We start from the raw sequence: 23,711 nt of genomic DNA on the forward strand, positions 1-23,711 counted from the left end.
CCCTATGCAGTGACAGAAGTGACCGACCGTGGCGCTAAAAATAAAGAAACGCTGCGTTGTTGCCAGGTCTGAAAATATGCCCCCTCGAGTGCCCGATTAGTGTGGCTACGGTGCTTGCAGCGATTGATTCTGACGATCGTTGTTATTCCGCCTCTTTACCCAGGAAGGCATCAACCGAGTCCCGAGGCTCTTTTTCAGGAGCGTCCTGCCAAGTCTTCGCTGTAGTGAGGGGGGCGGGGGGCAATGTTGCGATGTGTGATCCCAATCGAGTACTTGTGAAATGTTAACTTATTTACTTTATCTATTTTACGTATTTAATGTTTGGAACTTTGCTTTGCTTTCCTATACTTTGCAACTCCGGTCGTTTTTTGTTTAATGTATCGTTTGTTGTTGTAACTTTCTGACTCGCCCCCTACTGGACATCTGTGAAAAAGAGCTTCATAGCTCATCGGATTTCTCCAGGATAAAAAAAAAAATTCTGATTCGGAGTAATTTGCAGGTACATTTTCAGCATTGTCATGTTTGCCCGATACCGATTACATTGTGTGTATATGTTTTAGCTATGGGAGGAAACCGAAGAGCCCGGAGAAACCCCATGGAGAACAGGGGGAGAACAGGGGGAGAACAGGGAGAGAACAGGGGGAGAACAGGGGGAGAACAGGGAGAGAACAGGGGGAGAACAGGGAGAGAACAGGGGGAGAACAGGGGGAGGAGAGGGGGAGAAGAGGGGGAGAACAGGGGGAGAAGAGGGGGAAAACAGCGGGAGAAGAGGGGGAGAATAGGGGGAGAACAGGGGGAGAAGAGGGGGAGAAGAGGGGGAGAAGAGGGGGAGAAGAGGGGAAGAACAGGGGGAGAACAGGGAGAGAACAGGGGGAGAACAGGGGGACAAGAGGGGGAGAAGAGGGGGAGAACAGGGGGAGAACAGGGGGAGAACAGGGCGAGAAGAGGGGGAGAACAGGGGGAGAACAGGGGAAGAAGAGGGGGAGAACAGGGGGAGAACAGGGGGAGAACAGGGGGAGAACAGGGGGCGAACAAGGGGAGAACAGGGGGTGAACAGGGGGAGAACAGGGGGAGAACAGGGGGAGAACAGGGGGAGAACAGGGAGAGAACAGGGGGAGAACAGGGGGAGAAGAGGGGGAGAAGAGGGGGAGATCAGGGGGAGGAGAGGGGGAAAACAGGGGGAGAAGAGGGGGAGAAGAGGGGGAGAACAGGGGGAGAAGAGGGGGAGAAGAGGGGAAGAACAGGGGGAGAACAGGGGGAGAACAGGGGAAGAACAGGGGAAGAACAGGGGGAGAACAGGGAGAGAACAGGGGGATAACAGGGGGAGAAGAGGGGGAGAAGAGGGGGAGAACAGGGAGAGAACAGGGCGAGAAGAGGGGGAGAAGAGGGAGGAGAAGAGGGGGAGAACAGGGGGAGAACAGGGGGAGAACAGGGGGCGAACAAGAGGATAACAGGGGGTGAACAGGGGGAGAAGAGGGGGAGAAGAGGGGGAGAACAGGAGGAGAACAGGGGGAGAACAGGGGGAGAACAGGGGGAGAACAGGGAGAGAACAGGGGGAGAAGAGGGGGAGAAGAGGGGGAGAAGAGGGGGAGAAGAGGGGGAAACAGGGGGAGAACAGGGGGAGAAGAGGGGGAGAACAGGGGGAGAACAGGGGGATAACAGGGGGAGAACAGGGGGAGAACAGGGGGATAACAGGGGAAGAACAGGGGAAGAACAGGGGGAGAACAGGGAGAGAAACAGGGGGAGAACAGGGAGAGAACAGGGGGAGAAGAGGGGGAGAAGAGGGGGAGAACAGGGGGAGAACAGGGGGAGAAGAGGGGGAGAAGAGAGGGAGAACAAGGAGAGAACAGGGGGAGAACAGGGGGAGAACAGGGGGAGAACAGAGAGAAAAGAGGGGGAAATGAGGGGGAGAACAGGCGGAGAACAGGAGGAAAAGAGGGGGAAAGAGGGGGGGAAGAAGGGGAGAACAGGGGGAAAGAGGGGGGGAACAGGGGGAAAAGAGGGGGAGAACAGCGGGAGAATATGGGGAGAACAGGGAAAGAAGGGGAGAACAGGGGGCAAAGAGGGGGAGAACAGGGGGAGAACAGGGGGAAAAGAGGGGGAAAAGAGGGGGAGAACAGGGGGAGAATAGTGGGAGAACAGAGCGAAAAGAGGGGGAAAAGAGGGGGAAAGAGGGGGAAAAGAGGGCAAAAGAAGGGGAGAACAGGGGGAGAACAGATTCAAACTCCACAAAGCAAGTCGCCACAGTAGGAAATCGAACCCAGGGCATTCTGACTGCGAGGCGCAATTGTTCCCACCGCGTCACTCTTGGCCAAATATCGTTTGTGTACCATTTTAAATTGATAGCAAGCCAAGTACCGCACCTTTCACACCCAGTGGGAAGTGCAGACGTGCATGGACGGACATGAAATTAAGATTTTGGTGCGAGTCGATCAGTCAATCAATTTTTTTTATTTTACGTGCCACTATCGCCATCAATAAGGTTATGCATCGGCGAGCATCACAGCGGAGGGCACAGTGCAACGGCAGCGCCAAGGCGGACGACGAAAGTCGCGATGGACGTTGTGCCGTGAGACACAGGCCACCCGGACGAGCCGCCTGCTGTGACTGCCTCCCAGCAGTGGCCGGCTGGTTTCTAGGTAAGAGGAGGTGATCGCAAAGTCCAGAGTCTGGCTAAGAAGGAGACGGTCCCAGCACAGCCACCAGTGAATGGGGCAGGAGGGGTGGGAGAGAAACCCCCCACCACGTTACATTTGGTTTTTCATTTAAATTTTAACACAAGTCCAGTTTTAAAAAATGTAAAAAAATTAATTTGGCTGTCAGGTGACGAACATTATTTACAGTGGCAGTGTGGGTGGAAAGGTGTTGCCCCCTCCCCCCCGACCCCGACTGCATGGACTCAAGGTCAATTAAAGGAATTTCTGAGGTAGCTCTACAGTATCCACTTCTGCAGGCCGCTCTCAAACACGAAAGCTTGCACTACTCTGCGAATGATCCAAATTGATTCGTGGCGCGACAGCAATAGCGCAACCAGGATGCATTTTGCAAAGTGATGAACAAAAAATACGAAGGCATCGCATGCAGTACGACTTATATGGAATGCGAGCTCCGAACGTTTCATTTCTGCCACCTCTTGCGGCAATGCCCGGCTTGGCTGTCGCCCCGTGCGGCGTCGAGGTGGCCGAAAAGTCTGGGGAATGTCGCATTTGGCTGGTCCAAAGTAAATTACAGTTTTGTTACTTACCCAACCGAGTGAAGTAAAATATGTACTAATTGAGAATTCCGATCGATGATTGATCGCACGGCTGGGGGACGTGGGGTACAAACCGGCCGGTAAAAACAACGTGGACGTGGAATACGTGGGACCACTAAGCAAAGGCAGAGGATCCGAAGCAGCTCAAGGGGCTGAAAGATTCGTGAAATATAAACAAATTAAAAGGGGTGCTTCAATTATCAGCTACAATTCAAATACTGCTGCAACATCGCAAGCAGATTAAAAGAAAAAAAATCTCTGCCATCTGTCTTGTCTTGATGTGTACGCTGCTGCCCTTATCTCACTACATATCCAATGTCAGTTTAACACGTAGGCTTTCGCGACCAATATCATTCATAATGAAGGTTTTTGGGTTAGATCGCGTTATTTATAAATGTGTCGTAACCCTCCACCACCCGACACGGCCAATCAGAAAAAAAGTGTCACGTTGACAAAGGACAAATAGTTCACTACTTTAGCCCACCGGTGTGTTGAAGAGTGAATCCACAACAATGACATCCAGCATCATCGGGAAATTTGCCCGATGATGCTGGATGTAATTACCAGCGAAACGTCGTACTCAAAAAACTGTAAATGTGGATTCACTCTTCAACACACCGGTGGGCTAAAGTAGTGAACTATTTGTCTTTTGTCAACGTGACACTTTTTTGCTGATTGGCCGTGTCGGGTGGTGGAGGGTTACGACACATTTATAAATAACGCGATCTAACCCAAACACCTTTATTATTATGAATATCCAATGTTGTCCACATTTCTCTTATCTCACTGCATCTCTTGTCTTGTATGTCCTCCATAATCTCACTCGGATATTATCAATTGAAAGATGATGGTGGTGGTGGGGGGGTGGGGTAAAAAATAATGGACGAGCACCACCACTGAAGTGGTGTGGCAGGGTGGGATGAGGCTGCTGCCCTGGGCACCCCTGCTAGAGGTGGGGCAGGGGGGGGCGGGGGGGGGCAGGCACCACCCAAATGTGTAGCCAGAGAGTTGGAAGCAGCTGCGGGTGAGTGGTGGCTCAAATATTTGTTGGGATGGTGCCGGCGCCGCAGCAGCCACGGCAAGGGTGGGTGGGTGGGGGGGGGTTGTTAGGGGTCAAAGGTTTTCTCCCCGGTAGCCAAAAACGTCCATCTCGGGTCGTCCCTTCGGCCCCTTCGCGTCGCTCGCTCAAAATTCACGACGCGTCTCTGGGACCTTCATCAGGGCCGTCTGGAGAGCGGCTTCACTCGACAAAACTAATTCCGGCTACTTAATAAATCTGGCGCCCACGAGCCCACACACACACGCGCGCGCGCTTGTGCTCGCTCGCGGCGCTTGGGCTCTGTGTTAAGTTGCAACTTAGAGTCAGAGTTGGCATGGGAGACTGGCGGTGGGCGGCGGGGGAGGGGGTTGGGCGGACTGACAGCGGCTACGATAGGGAAATAAATACCCTCACTAATCACGCGTTTCTTTACCGGCAGGGGGTGGGGGGGGGGGGGGTGGGGAACTTTTCAATTCGTTTGGATTTGGTTGTTGAAATATGGAGAGAGAGAGAGAAAAAGCTACACTGCAGCCGCGACTGCGCCGAGCTGCGCTGCAAAAGCGCCCTTGGATAAAAACCCGCGAGCGGTGGCGACGAAGTTTACGGGCGCGCAGCTGGGCGCCGTCCAACGTGGGACCTGACCGCCCCTGAAGTGGCTCGCAGTGGGCCGCGCGGCACGCAGCAGGAGGCCGAGCGGGGCGCGCCGCGCAAGTGGCGATTTGGCGTTCCGCAAAAGAACGCTCGCGGTGTTCGTCACCGCGGCCCGACGGGTCTGAGAACCTGTGCATCGGTTGGAGTGAACCAACCTTGAATATGAGAGGTGTGATAGTAGTGCCCCCTCCACCGCCACCCCCCCCCCAATCGAGCCCCCACCAAACGTGCCCCCTCCCCCCCCAATTCGAACCAACAAATTGTCACGATTAAGGGAGGGCTTTTTTTTAATTTGCCGCGATATAAATATGCATGCATGTTGAGAACTTCTTTCGCGCCGTACGTAGCCAACCGTGATTATCGGAGGTTGGGGGGAAGGACAACAAACCAAAGCGCAGAAAGCAGTTGTGAAGAAATGAGTTTTGGATCGAAATTTGGTGGCCGCTCAAGGCTGCAGCCCATTACGTCCCTTTTTCCTGGACGTGCAATTTCAATTGCGAGTCGCATGAGCCGAAGAATCGACGTGAAAATCGATCAACCGGTGCTTCGACGCTTGCGGAAAAAAGACCACCGTTACCCGTGCCATTATTTGGTTTCATTATTGGCCGTTCCCCACTCGTCGCGGGCCAGCGACTCGGTGTAGAGACACAAACAAAAAAACCAGAGGACACACTTTGGAAAGTCCTCATCGCCACTGTTAAACGGCGATTACAGTTTTTAAAGCCAAATTCACGTAACTTTTGCTTCGTCCGTGTTTTTTTGTTTTTTTATCTGGGCCACTCATCCGCAACCCCCCACCTCCCCCCTTCCTCCCCCCGCCAAGGCCACCCGTTACCCTGGACAATTTAGAGTTTGGCCGAATGTTAAAAGAATGATCCGTACACTTCCTTGAACCTTGAATGAAATCGTTTTTAGTAAGCCACGCCTGCTGGGATTGGGAAATGACATTTACCGACGTCATTTGCTTTCAAGGTCGCTTCACGACGTCCAAGACCCGAGCCCCGGGCGGCTGTGAGGCCCTACGGCTCCCCCGCGTGTCAGCTGGGTCGTGCCGCTGTATTTAAACTTTCGGCGCGATGTCCGACGAACGCGCTCCGTGCGCAGGGTTCAACCTACTTCGGGGGCCGAGAACGTTTGGTTCGGTGACGAAGCTTGCGGAACGGAACGTCGGACGCGACGCCGAACGAAAACGCCACTGAACAACGGCGAAAGGGCGTCGGGAGAAGCCGCGTAGCTACATGCCGACGAGTTGATTTTATTTAACCAGGTGAGAACTCGCGAGACGAGCGCAGTCTACATTTGCAAGAGCGACCTGGGGTTCACCAACCACGAGATGACGTAATGAAGTGTATGACGCACACGCACACACACACACGCGAGCACCGAGAACTCAAAGGCACTCACTCATTTTAAACCAATTTACAAGGTCCACGTTTCGACGTCTTGAGAGCCCTCCCACTGGAACTCCGTGTCGACGGCTCAAAGTGATGGAGCCCTTCTCTCAAATGGGATTTGTCAGATTGGACGAGGCCCGTGCTGTATTTGGGCTTGGTTGGATTTTTGAAGAATGCCAGCAACATCGAGCGAATGTCCCTTGGCGTTCGCTGAACGGCAGCCCCCCCCCCACCACCCGCGCCCTCCCCCCCGACCGGGATAACAGCGGCGGCGATGAAGGGAGAAGGGGAAAAAAAAACTTGTTCAGAGTTCGCGGCACTCACAGCGAGGCTTCTGGGGGTTGGGTTTTTTATTTTATGAAAAGCAGTCGGGATGGCTGTTGATCCGGCACTCACATATTCGCTCGTCTTGCAATCCCGATTAAAACCGTCAATGATAGTGCTGTTTGTTGCTGTCCGCCCGCCCGCACTGGCACAATTTATGGCTCCCGGTGGCTTCGGCAAAGTGCCCTGCGATTTATTCGGACTCTCAACTTCGTCCGCCACCGTCAAGCAGCCCAACCAAACCCAGCGCCCGCATCGCCGTGTTGGTGTCGCGTGGCAGGTCGTGGCGAGCGAGGAGGGGGGGCGGGGGAGGGGGATCGAGGGGGCGGGGGGTCGAGGGGGCGGGGGGTCGAGGGGGCGGGGGAGGGGGAGGGGTCTCCGCGATCAGAATCTTCACTGAGACTTCGGAGAGAAATCCGAAGAGCTATGTAGCTCTTTATCACAAATATCCAATTGGGGTGGGGGGGGGGGGGTTGCACGGAAAGTTACAACAACAAACAATGCAACAACCCCCGATAGGAGTGCAAACTATAGGAACGCTAAGCGAGTCACTGATAATAAATAAATAACTATTAATAAATAAAGTACATAAGTACAAACTGCTCAATGACATAAATTCCTGCCGAATTTTCAACGCGAAAAGCAAGCTTGGGCATGGCAGCACAACAACGACAACAGTCCCAGACCACACCAAAACAACGCACGGTCCCTGAACAAAGTTGCCACATTGACATCGAAATATCGTTACTACACGGGGAGGAGTAAGACTCAAAGTTACAAATCACATTTGTATCCAGCACTAATCCTCCGCTCCAGCAATATTTTTCGAGGGGAGAAGACAAGCTGGTTCCCCGAACGCCGGCGCTGCAGCAGATTAAAAAAAAGGCTTTGTCATATTCGATTCCAATTCTTGTTCTTGGGATAATAATTTTAAAAGAGGGGGGGGGGGGGGTGGGTGGGTGAGGGCTCTCTCCGTGCAGCTACCACAAATAAAACCTGAAAGAGAGAGAGAAAAAAAACCACCACCGCCACCGCCACCACCACGACCACCACGTTCGAGGCTTTAAATATGCGGCGTTTATGCAACGCGATTAAACGCAGCTCTGGGGGTGACAGTGATTGAACAGGCGCGCCCGAGTGAACGGGGCCCGTTGTTGTTTTTATTTTTTTTAGGGGGGGGGCAGAGGGGGTGGGGGTGTGTGGGGGTGGATGGTGTCCCCGCAAGGTGAAAGTCGACGCAACGATCTTGAGCCGAGTTGTCCGAGCGACTCGTCGATTCGGGCGTCTGCCTGCGTCATAACAGCGGCGGTAGCGAATGGCTGGGGGGAGGGGGGGGCACAAATCGCCCCTCCCCCGCTCTCACCCCCCCCCCCCCTCGTGCGCGTCTTATAAAACAAATGACGGGACACGATGTTGAAAACGTCGCTCCGTTTGGCGGAAGTGACTGCAACTTGTGGCCAGCTCAGATTGTCAGGAGAATGACGTCCGTTTGCGAAGGGCATTAACGAGGGAATGCCCACGAATCGTGGCGGTCCGTGTCAACCCCATTCTATTGACTCGCACGCGCACACGGAATGATATGCACTAGGGCTGAACGATTTGGGGAAAATCTCTAATTGAGATGTTTTTTTTTCTGACTGATAGTGCGTTTGCGATTTGATTTGCGATTACATTTTTTTTAAGTCAAGCTTCAGTTCAATATTCACTGTGTAATAGATTAAAAACATGTGATGGAGCATTACCACGTGATACCATCAAAATATGAACTCTATATATTCTAATGCAAGGACGAGAACTTAAAAGATATGAATTGCTTCCAACATGTATTTATAAAAAAAAATGCTTTATTGAAATGGAACAATCAAACATAAAAAACGTGTTAAGTTAAATAAATAAAATTCTAATAATAATAATAAAAACTAAAACAATTCCAAAAAGAAAGTTATCGGACTTTTCAAATCGCAAAAAAAAATCGCAGCCTGTGCGATTTGCAAATCGCATTGTTTCAAATTGCGATTTCGATTTGAAATCGATTAATCGTTCAGCCCTACTATGCATTCACTCATCACACACGTACAGCGATCCCCCCCCCCCCTTATATATAGGGGAAGTGCTGTTAGCGATCACCCTGCACGAAGGCCAGCACGGCGTATGACGAGCGGGTGGAGCAGCGAGCAAGAAGCCCTTTTACTCCCCAGTTCAGTGCGCGACGGGTGACTGACTTGAGGCCGAGCCAAACTTGCAGAGGCTCTGGACCAGTTCAGATATTCACCACGAGGATGTTTGCCACGAGAGGGACTCGAACTCAGGTGGCCAGGTTTGGCAGCACTGTGCACTAATCATGACACCACCGCTCCCCACAAAGACAAAGATCCCCCGTATAGCCTTAACAGACGGTTGGGGCAAGTGCTGTTGGCGAGTAGCACCTATGAAGGGCGGCACGGCACACGAGGGGGTGGGTGGCCAACACCACGCTGGGCCGCCTTTGTCTCCCTAGTTGCGATGCTCACACATCGCACCAATTGAGGTTGAGTCGACCTAGGGGAGGCCCAGGACGTCGTCACTGGTGTTAGCCGTGAGCGGGAATCGAGACACGTACCACGAGAATGTTCCGCCTTTCAGCCTTCAAAGGACGGCCGGGGCAAGTGCTGTTCGCGAGCGCCTATTAAGGCACGCGCACAGCAGGTGTGGTCGCAGTGTGTATAACCTGTAACAGGCGTGTGACCCTGCCATAGAGGAATAGCCGGAAGACTGCCAGCGATGTGAGCAGCCTCTTAAGACAAAAGTTAATTCTGGGTAGAACTTCACTGACGGGCCTTCAAAGCACCCCCCCCACCCCCACCCCGTATCACGATGAAGGCCACAAGACCTTTAAACGACTTGGCCGCTCAGAGTAATTCACTTCTGGTCGGGTATTTTTTTGTACGAAGATGATGTCATCCGAGTCGGAGAACTTCGGACGTGGGAAAAAGAAAAAAAAAACCTCAATGTATCTTCTCAGCCTTTTGTGAAGTTTCCTCATTTCGGCCCTTCAGCGCTCGCCATTGCACCAGCCGGTCCGTTCTGAAACAATATTTTGAAAGAGAAAATGAGGGTGATGTCATCCTCGGTCAGCCCGATGATGCGTCGAAGCAAGTAGAGGCAGGTGCGGTTGATGCGCTGTCACTCGCACCTGCACCACACCTTCTCTACCTGTGCAAGCGAGAGCAGCGGTGAGTTCATGCTCTATATATAATACATGTAAAGGAATGCCGCGCGATGGTGTAATTGGTGAGCAGATTTTGCAATCCAGAGGTCGCGGGTTCACTCTGAAAGCTCACATTTTTTTCTCTCTCTCTCTCTCTCTTGACCATTCCCTTCCTGTTTAAAACGTAGGCTATCGCGACCAATATTATGCATGAAATATGAATGTGTCATTGAACCCGCCACCAACCGACACAGCCAATTAAGTAAGGGTTTTTTTTTTACGTACACAAAATTTGCCAGTTCGTTACTGGCACAACACACCGGTGTCATGGAGAGTAAACCCGCAACATTTACACCTCGAGTACCTTCATTTTCCCTCCCCTCCACTCCTTCCTGTCCCTCCCCTACCCTTGCATGACCCCTAAGTACCCCTCTATCGCGGTCACTCATTCCTCAACCCTTGCATGCCCCTGCCATCTAAATCATCTGTCACCATTTTGCAATTCATGTAAAGCGCCTTGAGTGAAAGGCGCTCGATATGAATGCAGCACTCCCTCGATATTCGCGAATTTGATATCCGCGGATTTTGGCTATCCGCGAATTGCATCTGGAACTCTACACCACTGCATCGAGAGAGAGAGAGAGAGTGTGATGAGAGCTAAAGTGACGAGCAAGAGAAAGTGATGAGAGATCTAATTATGAGAGATAAAGTGATGAGAAAATGTTCATGTACTTAATAGCTTATTTGTGTATTTAAGGTAATTCATTATTACGATAGGTTTTTGTAGGCCAATATTATTATCTGTGAAATGTGCTATTCATGCGCATCTCCAGAACATACTAATAAAATGAGATTAGACTAGGTTCTATTCGATTAGATCTCCCAGCGCAATAGATGGATACAACGGTGTAAGCTCACTCAATGTTCGCACTCAGCAGTACGAGTGGGTACACGCGCTGTAGTCACATGACGAACTTCTTTCACACCGTACACAACCAGCCGTGCTAAATCACAGTCGAAACGGCAGGGCGTGCGCGCTGGGGTAAATCGTGCCTGCTCACACCTCTTGCAAACACTTCTGGCCGCACGTGGAAGAGTGGAACCCCTTATTGGAGACCCTTCTGCCAGGAGGGGCGTTAGCAAGGACTTGCAAGGCCTTCTCCTCTACATTAACTTACCGCCCCCGTCAATCCACGACTTGTTGAAATGCCTCCTCAAGGATTTCCGTCATGCGGCTTGTTTGGCCATACTTCACCGTGCGGGTCAGTGGTGGTGCCTCGGAGCGGAACACTAATGTGAGAACCCATTGCCTGCACGGACCCTTCATTTTTAGTTTAACAATATTGTCAACATAATAGTAACAAAAATGTTGGTTTGAGGGGTGGTGTGCAAAGTTAACCCACCGCCCCTAGCCCCCCCCCCTAGCCCCCCCCAGCCCCCTCTCAACATTTCACCACCCCACGCTGACACCAGCACGGTGAAGTATGGTCAAACATCCGCCTGCGACCGACACGGCAAGGGAATACCATCATGCAGCAGCAGATTGACAGGGGGGCTGGAGATGATTAAATAGTTATTATTTAGAACCACTTTAACATAGTTTATATATTTAAAAAAATCTCTACCGGTAGATGGCATATTGGCGATCGACCCTGGCCGACGCTCACCATCACCATCGTTACTACGACGACGACGATGATGAAGACTACAACACTGGGCACGTTCCACCAGGAGCACCTTTCCCAACCAAATCCCACGAGGGTTGAATTGTCAGGACCAGGCCGGTGTGCACGGTCAGTACCAGGAGTAAGTGACACATGAAAGCATACCAGCCTCGTTCGGAGCCGACTTCTCGCTGCATCTCGGACGTTTGCGTGCCCCGCCACGCTGACAGCCGGGGGGCTCCCACGTGGCCCCCACCAACATCTGCGTTGTGGCCAGCGGTGGGGGGCGGGGGTGGTGGGGTGCGGGAGCTTTGGTTTATGCCGGGAACTCAGAGCCGGCGCGGCTGGACGTCTCGCGAGACATCGAGCTACAAGACTGGGGGTCTCGGGGTCAGGGGGCGAGGGGTCAGCGGCGGCGCTTGCACGCGCACGAACCGTCGCGGGACGGGAGGCGTGCCCTTGGCGGCGGCGCGTTTGTTTGCGGCCCGAATCCAGCGGCAGCCCTGGTTAATACCTGGGTTGCGAACGAATCGCGTTGCACGCGCCCCCCCCCCTGTCCCCCCCCCGTCCTGCTTCGCGCGGTGGACGTTAAAGACCCCCCTCCAGCCCCCCACCTTGGTGTCGCTCGCAACTGTGGATCCACCGTCGCGGCGCGTCGGCGCCGCGTTACCACATTTGCCAACTTTCGACAAAAATTGCGCAACGGCAAATTACTCGAATTGGGATTGTGCACGTCGCAGCAAATGTCGAAAAAACGTGGCAGGCACCCCCACGTGATAAAAAGTCACGAGACTCGGCGAAGCTTCGCGCGGATAAAATGGGCGAGATAAATAATGGGCGATCACTTGGGTGATTGTAATGCAGTTCAAGTCGGTTTCATACCCCTGGGACTTAAACATTTCCATTCCACCACTGAGTTCAGGTAATATAATGTTTTATACGTTGGTGGTATAACATCATTCACAGTGGTTTTTTTAGTTTTGTTTTATCAAACACTGCTTTATTTAATTACGTGCGTAATCACGGCTTGAGACAATGGCCCGCGGAAGGAGTTATAATAGAACTACTTCTGATTCCTCTTCAACTGACCTATTTTAACCACTCGCCATCGGCCAAGATTCATTCACTGCTGGACGCCGCCCCCCAATCCATCGCTATTTGCCTCAGTCTAGCAATGCGGGCCGATTTCATCGCTCCATTTCCATGATGGACGTACACAGACGCATACCTTTATTTGTGTTTTCCCTTCATATCCACATATCATGGTGCTATAACTTATCGCGTGCCCTGCTAAAGAAAAAAGTGTATGTTGCATGGCAGTCAAAGCGATTGTTTTCATTCCGACAGCTGGAATTTCGCTAAATTTAATGAAAAACCAACATTTAAAACGATGACTTTTTTACGTGCAGCCATTAGCGATTCGGCTGATAAACTCACTGCACCCAACAACCCTGAATCAATCACGTTTAGGAGCAGAACAGGGTTCTGGACCTCCACATATGAACAAAATACTTAACAGTCCACGGGTCTATTGCCTTTCCAGACCCAACATCATCCAGCGGCATTTGCTTTACGAAGAAAACATTCTGCACAGGATTTCTACATTCCGGGTCTCATGGGCAGAGTCAGGCTTGGTTTAAAAAATGAATGCTACTTGGACATGGGTGGCTCAAACCGAGATCCAAATCCGGCGGGATGTCCGCAGTGCCGTTTCTCATCGTGGTTCGTCCTCATCTCTGACCCCGGAGCCACCTGGGCTGGATCCCCATTGCCACTTGGGGATTTATTTTTGTAAATTTGAATGCCACCTACATTGGTGGTGTGTGCGCGGTGCGTGCGCGTGTGGTGTGTTTGGTATGTGCGGTGTGTGTGGCGTTCCTGCGGTGATGTGCGGTGCGTGTGGTGCGTGTGGTGCCTGTGGTGCGTGCGATCGCATGGCAAGGGAAGGTCACTCGCAGTCGAGACCGGAGGCTGAGCCTAATCCCGTCCTCTGGCAGAACGTCTGGATGCGCTTTTAGAGAAAAGGATGGAGAGTGGTGGGGGGGGGGAACAGGATTTTATTTATTTTTCTCTCCCGAGGCAAGGGCCCCTCCTAGCTGAGACAATGCGCTCTTGATGCAATAAGCAGATAGGGAGGGGGATCCTCAATGTCTTACGGCCAAGTGCTGTTTCAAATGGTAATCTCTGCACAATATCCACATTGTCACTGTCTGCGAATGCTTGTAAACGTGCTTGCGCAAGCACGTGGAATTTTTCGCCCTGTAAATTGTGTCCCACACCCATACCCTTCCCAACCCCCCCCCCCTCCCCACCGGAAAGACGAAGACGAATGAGGATTGGTAAAGAAACACCCCGAACGAATGAATGTTGCTTACAAATATTCGGTTTGTCCACGACGCTCGTGGTTCGCTCGGAGCGCGCGATGTCGGCCCGGCGACTTGTCGATACAAATCGGCAGCTTGTTCCGAGTTTCCCGTCCGCAATATCTCACTCACACAACCACCACCACACTACATGGCACAACAAACTCACTCACTCAACCACCACACCACAGGGCACAACAAACTTACTCACTGAACCACCACACCACAGGGCACAATAAACTCACTCACTGAACCACCACACCACAGGACACAACAAACTCACTCACTCAACCACCACACCACAGGGCACAACAAACTCACTCACTCAACTACCACACCACAGGACACAACAAACTCACTCACTCAACCACCACACCACAGGGCACAACAAACACACTCACTCAACCACCACACCACAGGGTACCACAAACTCACTCACTCAACCACCACACCACAGGGCACAACAAACTCACTCAACCACCACACCACAGGACACAACAAACTCACTCACTCAACCACCACACCACAGGGCACAACAAACTCACTCAACCACCACACCACAGGACACAACAAACACACTCACTCAACCACCACACCGCAGGGCACAACAAACCCACTCACTCAACCACCACACCACAGGACACAACAAACACACTCACTCAACCACCACACCGCAGGGCACAACAAACTCACTCACTCAACCACCACACCGCAGGGCACAACAAACTCACTCACTCAACCACCACACCGCAGGGCACAACAAACCCACTCACTCCACCGATTGCCATGGGTCTGTGCTCGGCAACCATTCGATAAAACGAGGTGGGTGGCGGCAGCGACCACCACCGCCGCCGCCGTGAATCCCACCCCCGGGGTTCGGTCGAGCTCATTCCCGACGGGGCTAATTGACAGCGCACACCAGCGCGAGCGGTTGCGCGTTCTCGTCAAAGATCATCCAGCGGCAGAGTCTCCCCCTACCGCCGTGGCCGGAGCGCGACCCGAATGCGAATGTCGTCGTCGTCCCCCCCGTTGTTAATTCCGCGAGGAGACAGGCCACGAAGGACTCCTACTCCGATATCTTAGCTCTCCCCCCCCCTCCTCCTCCTCGTGCCCACCCCCATTCCTCCTCACGTCAGTATCGGACGCCGTTTTATGTGAAGCCGCCACGTGTCCCGTGAACGTTTTTTTTAACTGGAAAAATAAAGATTCGACTAGAAAGTGTCGATCGTCGAAGTGAAAGGTTGTTTTTATAAGAATTGAAAGGATGGATGCAAATGCGCACGTGCTTTATATTTAGTCAGATACATATACCCTTAGGATACTGTAGATGGAAATAATTATTCTTCTTTTCGTACGGCGGGATGGAAAAACAACAGTTGTTTTTTTAAACGTGTGATAGTTTTGAAACGTGTGATAGTTGAATGGATTTCGAGCAATACAAGGAGGCTGGAGGGAAATACTGCGTGTGGCAGATTCTGTCGTGTCACAGGCGGTTATAATCAGGACGCTATTGCAAAGACACAACAATCACTGTTAACAATGGCAATTACAAAGAAACAATTCCTTGCTAAATTCCGTACGATAAAACTTGGACAATTTTGAACGCAATTGATCATTTCCCCTACTTCTTAATGGTAACCCGTACCACACGTTGCATGCCTATTCGTCACAGATTGTCGGCAAGAAAATCATCGTCAGTCTACTGGCAGACGATTGCCTGGTCACAGCGTGTGGGTCAGGGGGACTATTTGACAACAAATCACAATGCTGGTCAGTGGCGGTCAGTGAAGATGGGGAGCCTAGATGCAGGAGCATAGAAGTATTGTCCAGCAACGGATGTTGCTGCACCGCCCTCTCTACTGCGTACCACGCAGCACCATGGGCAACACGATGGCAACATGTTCAGATAGTCGTCCATCCACAGGCGCTATCCAGGCTCAGTCCCGCTTAGCTTCCGAATTACGATGAGACCACGCATAATCCCCACAATTTGCCGTCAAAGCATCGGAGGCAACACATAAACGCCGATGAATTCTCTCAACTGGAGTGGTTGTTGCGGGTTGTAATTATTTTTTTTCCCGTGATTTGCTCACCTTTTCTCTATTTTGCAATGCAGTCGTTTTATTTTGTATTGTTTGTTGTTGCAAATTGCCAAAGGGCCCCGGCTCGACTGGCGTGAAACAAAAATCCCCATGGCTCATCGGATTTCTCCAGTCTAAATAAAGATTCTGATTCAGAATTTAATAAAATGTGAATTCTGTTCCGCTGCATCGCCCCCGCTGCGAATGGCCGCGATCACGTAGAGATCTGCAAAACTCCAAATCCTGCAATCGGTTACAGGCAATTCCAAATACACAAACAATAAAAACTCGCTCCAATGTGCTCTTGGGTTGAAATCGCACATCGTTCGGCATGGGGGGGTGGCATCACGGCGGCGAGATGCTAACTGCCTCGCCTGGTATCCAGGAGGTCGTGGGTTCGATCCCAACCCTGACGCCTGTTATAATTGGAGTTTGCATGTTCTTCCCGTAGTCGCGTAGATATTTCTCTCTGATTTTTATCTCTATATATTTATGATTAAAAAAATGCGTTCAGAGTATTTGGCTGGTCGCTTCTGAAAACGAGCAATACAGCTGGTAAAATACAAAAAAATATATATGTTTAAATCGTTTTAAGTAGCTTTAAATGTCGGACGTTTCGCTTCCACGTGCTCGGAGCTCCCACGGTCACCACCACGTCTACCCACCAAGTCGCCAGCTAATGCTGCGTTGCATTGCAAAGCCAACATTTGCTTTGTGGGGAAACTCGGCAATATCTCTGGTTACGTACTTACACGCGTTCCCGGGGTCATTCATGCCCGCGCATCTCCGTTTAGGGGGGCGGGGGAAGAGGAGAATGCAATTAGAACGGGAGTAGAATCCCAGCCCTCCCATGTGTTTTCGGGTTTCCGCACGCGGTTCATTGTTCGTTCGTTTGTTCGTTTGGCTCCACGTGCCGAGGGAGCTCCTCGACGAACTCCGCCGTATTTTTTTGTTTCAGCGTTCGGCTCCCGAAGAAGATCCCCGCGGGGCGCACGGGAGCCACAGCAGTCGGACGCCGGATTTCACGGTCTCGAACCGTTCGAAAAACACGCGCGGGGGCAAGCAAGGAACAACAACAAACAAACAAACAAAAACAACCCGCGCGCCGCCGCATAACCCGTTGGGGTCCCACGATTCGAAGGACACTCATCCCAGCGCACGCCGCGTTACCGTCATTGACGTAACTGATGCGTGTCAAGCGTCTCGGCGCACTCTCATTAGACCGCCGCCTCGGGGTTATGAGCGAGCCACGCGCGTCCCATGAACCAGTCAGTTGACCGCAGAGCATGGCGTGGGCCCGTGCGGTTGGTTCATGTTGGTTCGGTTAATCCTGGAAGAGGACAAAAAACCCTTTGGTCTCAAGATAGCTGGAAGCAGGGTACAAGCGTGCATTATTTATGGCTTTGCATATTATGGGCCGCTTGCCTATCCGTGATGAAAGCTTTCTCATCAACCTGCTTAGGGAACGCACACCATCGGGAGCCACCATCTCCTCCTCTTGGCGCCCAATAATAGCAACGCCACAATTCTGTTTTTTGCGTATGATGGCAGCAATGTGTTCGTGAGCTCAACCCCAATGTCGAGGTCTGCTCGCCACGACGAGAGGACTTCAGCAGAGAGTCAGTGTCGTTTTGACGACCCCCCCCCACCATTGAAGGAGCGCAGGCTACAGTGGTTTACTGTATGGCCCCTAATTTTGGTTACGTGGCCACAATTGCACGACTGTGGCTTTGTGTCTTTAATGTTCCATCTACGAAGGCGATGTGTGCATCATCTACCTTTTAATGTTCTGATGCGATTGATAGCTACACCAATATCTTGGGGGGGGGGGGGGGGGGTGAATGTCCAAGCCAGGCGATGTGATGTTTGAGTTTCGAAAGCGGTGTTTATTCTGGACAAACGCCGTTGCTTCGCTCTGTTCGCCAGCATTTAGAAGGAACCAATGCGATACCGCCTGAAGGACAATAAGGCCTAACAAGTTCTCACGCGATATTTCCCTAGGATCTTGCTCGGCTGGCTGCTCAGAGTAGGGCGATGGTTCCCGAACTGTGGTCCATGGGCCCAAGGCCATGGAAAGTTGTCCGCGGAGTCGTTACAGACGCTACGATTCACAGCGGGTTTTTTTTTTATTTATTTTGAGAAATACGTTGTGGGTGCTTGGTGGTCCGCAAAAATGTGCCAAGGATTTAGAAATGTTGGGAGTCCCTGTGAGACGGGACTATTTAGGCATAAGGCACTACCACGAGAGTACAAGTTAGGCCTATCTACAGTAATCATGTATCATTTTACCATCATTGCACCCTATTTTCAATAAGGATATAATGAGGATGTCGCGTGCCAAATACAGCTAAAATTCAAATCCCAAATAACATAATGAGTGAATTAATCTCTCTCTCATCGCTAACTTCTTCTCTCGCCTCACTAAATATCTCGTCTACATTTCTCTCATTTCACTCCGTCTCATATGTGTGTCTCTCCTCCCGTACATACTTCCCCTCAAATCCCCTACAAGAGATTACATCTAAAGAGAGGGGGGTCCGCTCTTCAAATAAGATCTTGCGGCACACGCCTCCTTTGCCAAATGGAATGCAGCAGAGGAGCAACAGGAAGACAAAGACGGACATGGTGGGGTGGGGGGGGGGATGGTGCCTGGAATTACAGAGGGGGGCCCAGCTCAGCACGGGGAACACCGTGGGAGTTTGGAAGTGCCAGGATGCTGACTGTCTCGACCTCCGAAACCATCAACTGCATGGATGGATGATGGATTTGCGCAATGCTTGGATCTTTTTCTCCAAATGCAACGCACAGCCTGCCACCTACAGGCTGTGTGTGTGGATGAGGTGAACGCGCGAGAGGAGAGAGGGGGGAGCGGTGGTGCAGCGGTTAGAGCGCTGCGCTACGAACCTGGCGACCCGAATTCGATTCCCGCTCACGGTCAACACCCAGTGACGATCATCTGAACCGGTCCTGAGCCTCCCCTAGGTCGACTCAGCCTCAAATGAGTACCTGGTGCGATGTGTAAACATCGCCACTGGGGAGACAAAGGCGGCCGGGCATGGTTGCAGGCCACCCACGGGGGATCTTTGAGAAGAGAGAGAAAGGCGCTGGGGAGACTGTGGAGGGGCGAGAGCACCGAGGCGTTGCTGAGCTATCACTAGTGGCCGGGTCGCTTCTGAAAAAGCTCGTAAGCTCAGTGGGCTTCGCCAGGGAGGATGAAAACAAAGTTTCGTTCTGTTTGTATATTTTTTTAAAGTGATATTGTTTACCTTTCCTTTACCTTGCTGCTCATATCGTGCGTTTGTATTGTTTGTTGTTGTGACTTTCTGACCTGCCCTTACTGGACATCTGTTAAAAAAAATAGCTTTAAAGCGCATCGGATTCTTCCAGTGTAAATATTTTTTATTCTGATTCTCGTCATCAACTTAGTCTCAGGCCAATCAACGACCTGTGCGATATTAGTCACGGTTTATCAATAATTCCTGGACTAAAGCAGTCAAACGTTTTTAGTCGCTCTTGGTTATTCAATGTTGGTGTAAGGGGTGCACAATTTTCCTTCCCGGCACCCCCACCGCGTTCCGTCAGCCATCAGTGAGAATTGAGTGAATCGCTGATTTTGACACTTACCACTGCGGTCTCTAATAACGGTCACTCGATTATCTGGGTTTGCGTTTTTTTATTTTATTTTTCACGCTCAGTGAATTCCGTCTCTGTCACGGGCGGCCGCGCTTTGGTTTCTCCGGTGGGGAAGCAGACGTGGTCATCGTAACGGTTGGCGACTCTCGTCGTTGCAAGTTCATCATCGGGGTTTTCCGTCCCGCTTCGATGTGTCCCGCGATGCCGCTAAAGGTGCTCGGCTGGCACGCAGCAGGGACGATCGGCAGAAGGCACGACCAACAGAGAGGGCGCCACGGTAGCGAGATGTTAACTACCTCGCCCGGTATACGGGATGCGCGTGGGTTTGATCCCGACCCCGACGCCTGTATACTAGAGATTCCATGTCTCTCTCATATCCGCGGTCGTGTGGATTTTTCTCCGGGTACTCCAGTTTTTGACCTCCACATTTAGAATCAACAACACGCATTCAGAGTATCTGTCTGCTGTAGGATTTCCACACGATGATAGGCCACTTCGTTGCGCTATCATTTGTGGCTGCATCGCTCAGTGGGGCCTTACCTGCTAAAATAAAAAAAAGAAATAAGTTTCGTTTTTTAGTTTCAAGGTACACCTATCCATAATAATTCGATAAAATAATGCCCTGCACACCACAGTACCACGAGGACAAAAGAAGGAACGATAGATGCGGAGCACCACATTTATTCCCAGAACGCCGCTCCGGCCTGTTTCGGTTGATATTAAATACTGGTCATCTTTGACCGATTTACATATTCATCACTTAGTCGATGAATATTTTGCTCACCAATGTTGAGTTCACGAAATTAACTCTGGTCAATGGACTTAGCGGGTTGGGTGGATAGCTGAGAGGAGAATGGAGAGTGAGAAGACGAGAGAGCCGAGAGAGAGAGAGAGCGGAGAGAGAGAGAGAGACGGGAGAGTGGAGAGTGGGGGAGGCAGGGGAGAAGCGTGCGAGAGAGCAGGGAGCGCGTGGAGGCAGCGATGGAACTGTGCCAGGCGTGGGGAGTGACGCACAGTGCCTGCCCTGGGGGGGGGGGGGGGACATCACAACGAGGGCGGGGCAGCGCGGTCCGAACCGGCGAGCACGCAACGCCCCAGCGTGGCGGCTCACGCCGCGGGTGGGCGCCGCAGTGGCGGCCTCGGCGGTGGCGGTGGTGGCAGTGGAACACTCCACCCCCCCCACCCACCCCACCCCCCACCCACCCACCACCCCCCACCGCCACCGCCGTGGGGCAGCGGCCCGGCACCCCCCTCGCCGCCGCAGTCGCCGTAACCACCACAACCCCGGTGGGGCGAAGCACGCCGAGGGAAGAAAAACCACGCACATGCATGGATTCTGTGGCATCCAACGGTGTGCTTTGTGCTCGGAGGCGCCGGTGTTAAATTGGCGACGGTGGAGGGAGGGGGGGGGGACGTCTCGGCCGACGTGGCTATCCCCGTTATCGCTGGTATTTTATTTATCGCCACATTTTGGCCGACTGTTCAATCACTTTTCCCAGGTTGTAATACAGAGTAAAGTCCCTAAGGGAAACGCGACTTGGCACGGTAAAACAGCAATTCGTGTTTTGATAAATTTGTTTACGAGGGTCGTCGTGACCCTGTGTTTCAGACACACGGAGGAGAGCAGGGGGCCAACGCATCGCCGACGCTTTCGACCTCATGAGTGAAACTGAAACCTCACTCGGTGGGCCTTCAAAACCTGCGTACAATTTAAAATCTACTGAAATCCACCGTGGCACTTCGGTCAATCCGCCGCTCGTCGAAGGCCTCCCCCGCGCGCCATGCCGTGGTGTGGTCGCGGAAGTTTGTTTCGGCAAATGCACGCTCCTCACTGCTCCTCGTGATGCGCACGTCCAACCCGTTTGTTTCCGGCGTCTTGAGATGCGGTGGCATTCAATGCGACTGTCACCACCCGTCACCGTTGTCGTCGTCGTCGTCAGCCATGACCTATCCACCGCTGGACGAATGCCGCCCCAAAACGTAAAAAAAACACTTGTCAACAGACTATATACTCGCGGTGGCCTTGTGAGTTAAGAATGGCGTGAACACCACAAGTACGAAATTGTAGTCTATTATTATAGATTACAGGGTAGAACAACTTTTTTTTAAAATAAATGGGCCACTAAGAAATGTTAACTTAAAATCCACTGCCATTCCGTGGCAAAATGTCACGCTGAGAGTGCTCGGCAAGTGACCGCTGTGCTGCAACAGCAGCTCGCCCAAAAGCTTGCTCGTGTCACCCCGCGCGTTCGTCCCCCCCCCCCCCCCCCCCCACGGGAACGTGGGGCCCGAAAAGCGCCGGGCACGGCACTCAGTGTACACACGACCCGAAGGGCGGGCATGGAGAGAACTGCCCTGACGGCGCGGCCGCTAAAACCCGCCACCCCCTCCCCCCAGCCTCCTCCTCCTCTCCGTCTGAAATCCGTCACAGTCCAAGCGTCACTCACTCTGCAGTGTGCGCGCACACGCCCGGACTGCCCTGGCCTAAATGAAGCGCATTTACCAGCGAGGTCGTCACGCCTGACTTCGCCAAGCGCAAGCTCTCTGGGCATTGAGAGGTGATTCATTTCACTCGCACAAACATCGGGCACAGTTTGCACTGTTTCCACTTCACACGATTCCCCCCCCCGCCGAACCCCGCCCCCATGTGTTTAATAAATAAATATTGACACGCAAAAAATACACTACAAATTGCATTTTAATCCCACCTTAATTTTTTCTGGGGAAGATTAACACGACTCCAAGATTCTTACAGTTATGTTTTATTTCATATCATCGCATATTCAATCTGTATTGATAACATATGTCTATTTATTCATATCTAAATTGCCAGGCGGCCAGAAACAAACAGCAACAAATATATCGGGGTTTTTTGTAATTATCTACCCAACGAAGGATGGAGTCACACCATGCCACGTCATGGAGGATTGCTTTGGCCATACTTCACCACGCTGGTCAGGATAGCCCAGATAAGTGCTTTGGCCATACTTCACCACGCTGGTCAGGATAGCGCAGACAATTGCTTTGGCCATACTTCACCACGCTGGTCAGGATGGCTCAGACAATTGCTCACCGCTGATGACGGCCGTGGCCGGGAATCGAACTCTCTGGCTTGGCGGTATTGCACGACGCCGTGCGATCACCACTCGATATCTGCAAAGTAAAGTTTTGGTTTTTTTTAAAGCCCAAAGAGTTTCAAAACAAAAAGTTGCAAAACAAAACCGGGTTGTGGGTATTGACGTCAGACCTGTAAAATATCCCTCGGGCATAACAAATTCCACCCTCCCCCCACCACCCCCGAGACCCCCCCCCCCCCCAAATCATGAACAGACATGAAAGTACCTACATTGTGAACATACCGCATGCCAAACCCACCATTTGTCCCCGAGAGAGCATTGCGTTTTTCTGCATCCTTCCAAGCCAACATCTCTACACTGGGTACAGCCCAACGTGTGCGAGTGTGTGTGTGTGTGCCTGTCCACGTCCGTGTGCGACAGTGTGGCAGTGGTGTTGGCGTGCCGCGCCCATTAACCCGGCGTGCCCGAGTTAGATTGCCGCTCACGGCGAGAGATAAAACAGCAGTGAGGAGACAAAGGCGTGCGTGGTGCCTGCCACGCACCTCCGTCGCGTTCCGTGCCGGTCTTCATAGCAGTCGTCCCGACCGCCTGTTAAACGGCGACACGGGGCGATCTTTGTGTTTTCATCAACACGTGTGATCGCGTGCATGCGTGTGGCGAGCGCCGGCGCGGCGGTTAGCGCGCAGCGCTGTCAACTCGGCGGCAAGTTGGCATGGTTGGTTAGGAGCGGCCCTACGGTCGCAGTCGTGCCAACTGCGGAATGGAAATCACCTCCTGCGTGTATCGCTGCAAGCGTTCGCTTCTGGACCGCACGCGTGACTTTCAGTCCGACGAGAGAGTGTTGGAAATCGGTTTCAAGTTCAACTCTGTGCACAGACTATCATGGTAATGATGATAAACACAATTCAGAACGGGTGCATATTTCCCAAATCGGACGCAACATTCGATCGAGAACTGGGAGATGCAGGGGCAGAGCTCAAAGTTCCTCATACGCCAACCTCAGCAGGTGGGTGCCTGAACGGGTGAGAGCCTGAACGGGTGAGAG

The sequence above is a fragment of the Petromyzon marinus genome, chromosome 19 (genome assembly GCF_048934315.1).
Source record: "Petromyzon marinus isolate PM22_M1 ecotype Great Lakes invasive population chromosome 19, UKy_Petmar_22M1.pri1.0, whole genome shotgun sequence".
In the NCBI taxonomy this organism is placed as follows: Eukaryota; Metazoa; Chordata; class Hyperoartia; order Petromyzontiformes; family Petromyzontidae; genus Petromyzon; species Petromyzon marinus.